Source organism: Cynocephalus volans, chromosome 17, assembly GCF_027409185.1.
Source record: "Cynocephalus volans isolate mCynVol1 chromosome 17, mCynVol1.pri, whole genome shotgun sequence".
Lineage (NCBI taxonomy): Eukaryota > Metazoa > Chordata > Mammalia > Dermoptera > Cynocephalidae > Cynocephalus > Cynocephalus volans.
Genome location: NC_084476.1, coordinates 38218579 through 38221240, shown reverse-complemented (window position 1 = coordinate 38221240; position 2662 = coordinate 38218579).

Sequence of the window (2662 nt, the reverse complement as noted above, 5' to 3'; positions counted from 1 at the left end):
AATAAACAGGAATATCCCGAGTGTGTGTAGAGCTTCCATAGAGCCAAAAAGGGACCTGTGATCTCACAGATATGTGTCCAAACCAGTCTAGAACCTATGCCTAACCCAAAGGAGACTGCATTTAATTTCTATCTTAATAAACAGCAATGTGGAAGTAGAAGTAACGGGGGGGAGGGGTGAAGCACAGCTTGGGAGACTTTCCTGTTAGGAACTCCATTGTGTGGCTGGGCAGATGAATAGCTTAGTACTACCTAGAGGAAAAGTGGTGTAGCTAGTGCTTCTCAGGCCAAACTGAGCAGTGAACAAAATTTGAAATGAGGTGGACAATCAAGGTAGGGGGAGACAGGAGGTCCTTAATGAGTTTGGTGCCTGGTCACTCCCTACCCCTGCCCTATCTGTGGTGTCTCCTCTCCCTGGCTCTCTTCTGAGAGCCGAGGCTGAGATTTCCAGCTTGGCCCAAAAGTCGTAGTCAAGGAAGCCTGGGAATCAGCTTCAGCCTCTCCCAGGGTGAGGAAGGGATTGGGAAGCCAGAATCAGGGTGGATCTCAGCCCTGGTTTGGAGCACCAGCTTATCTTGCTATCTGAGAACCTGGGGCAGCTTCTTATGGGTGTGGGCAGAGCAGAGCTCCAGCTATGGTGTTTTAGGTATGGAGGCACTCAGCAACTTAGAGATAAAGTGAGAACCACAGCCTCACAGAGCTTAATGCCCGCCTCTGCCCTCAGCCCTAGCAGCCAGCCAGGGCCTCCCACGGGTGCGCCCACTGCCTGCCTCCACTCCGACCCACTGCCAGCCTCACCTTCCTGAAGCCAAGCTCCAGCCCTGTGGAGCAGGGTCCCTGCTGCCGGCAGCAAGAAGCCCCTACTCTTCACCTGGCACTCGGGATCCTCCGTGATCCTTATGCCAACTCTCTTGCCAGCCTCATCTCCCATAGCTGCCCTTCCTGCACCCCTAGACTGCAGCCAACACACCACCTCCTGTCCCCTAGACACATGGTCCTGTGGCCATGAATTACCTCTGACCATTCCCTCTCCGGGAACCACCTAACCCCATGCCTCCATGACCACCAACCCAGCAGGAGCCCCCTCATCTCTCTCCTGATCTCTGTGCCAGCCTCCTAGCAGGGCCTTCTGCTTCTACTGCTCCCTCAGCAGTGTGTGACCCAGTTCAAATGTCAGCAGACCACCTCACAATCTCATAGAGGCCCAGACCTCAGGGCCAGGGAGTGCAAACAGGAACATGGCCTTTCTGTGAGCAGTCCTATGAACGGTGTCTCACACTATGAGAAAATTATATTTTAAAAGAGTGTTTTCAAAATTCCCCTCCCACATAACATTCTTTAACCCCAGATTTTCATCAAAACCTCACACAACTACTCAACCTTGTGCGAGTGGGGTCTGCCTCATTTTCCCTGCACAGTGCCTGTAAGGAAGCACTGTGTTCTCTCATGAGACTGTGCACAGGGCTTTTGATGGCAGTGCTGGGGGCGACCAGATGGACCATGCTGAGGACAACAGTGGGCAACTCTGGACAGAAATAAAACAATCCACCCTTTTCCCGGCATATTCAAGAAGAGGGCATGCCAAACACTGCTCGTTGTCTGCTCCGCCACCTCCCACTTCTTTGCTCACAAGACCCTGACATTGTTCAGGTTTTAGTTGGTCTTGTCTTTTAGAGCAAGTCTTACCTCCCAGGGGTTGATCTTGACTTGTCTAATGTAAACACGGTAACAATTCCATCACCCTTGCCAGTGACTGATTTAGAAACAGGCGCAGGATACTTTTTGAGCCAGTGAGATGACCAGAATGTCACTGGGACTTCTGGGAAACATTTGTTTGTTCTTAAACAGAGATGAGGGAGAGAAATAGCCTTTTCTACCTCTGGATGTTGTGTGAGAGTGGCACCTAGAAGTGCCACAGCCGTGTGGGGCCCGAGGGTGCCAGCCTGAGAGAACATGCTAGCCTGCTAAGGATGGCAGAGCTGGAAGGTGGGAAGGGCCTGGGCACCTGATGACATCACTGAGCTGCTGAAGGAACCAGCCCTGCAACCACTCATCATGACTGTGGATGCCTGTAGTTAGAGATAACAGGTGTCCTTCAAGTTTAAGTCTCTTTTCCTTGGGCTTTCTGTTACTTGCAGCCAAATGCATCCTAACTGATACAGAAGGTGACCCTCACATGGCAGGGAAAAGCTGATCCTTGGTTTACTCCCTTTGAGATTTCTCTTGCCATTCTTATAAGTTAATGTGCAGCTAACAGGTTAGCTAAACCCACCCCTTGTTTTACAGAAGGAGAAAGCAGGGAAGGTAGCTTTCCATGGTTATGCAGTGAGTTAACACTGTAGACCCCAGGCCAGCGCCTTCCCCTGCTTCAGGTGACTTAGCAGGAGCACAGCTGACTAATAATAATCCTGACATCAAGAAGCGCCACTGCGTCAGGGTGGACAAGCACTTTTGTTCGTTGTCTCTTTGGATCCTCACAACTGCCCTGGGAAGCAGCAGGTTTCAACTGCATTTTTTTCAGATGAGAAAACTGAGGTGCAAGAAGGGGGGACAAGCTCAAGGTCACAAGACCTCTGCATGGGAGGACTGACTCTCTATCAGGTGTAAGTCCTCAGCAAAATGAATCAGAAATCTGAGGACTTTTCCTCCCTGGATGTGGGAAT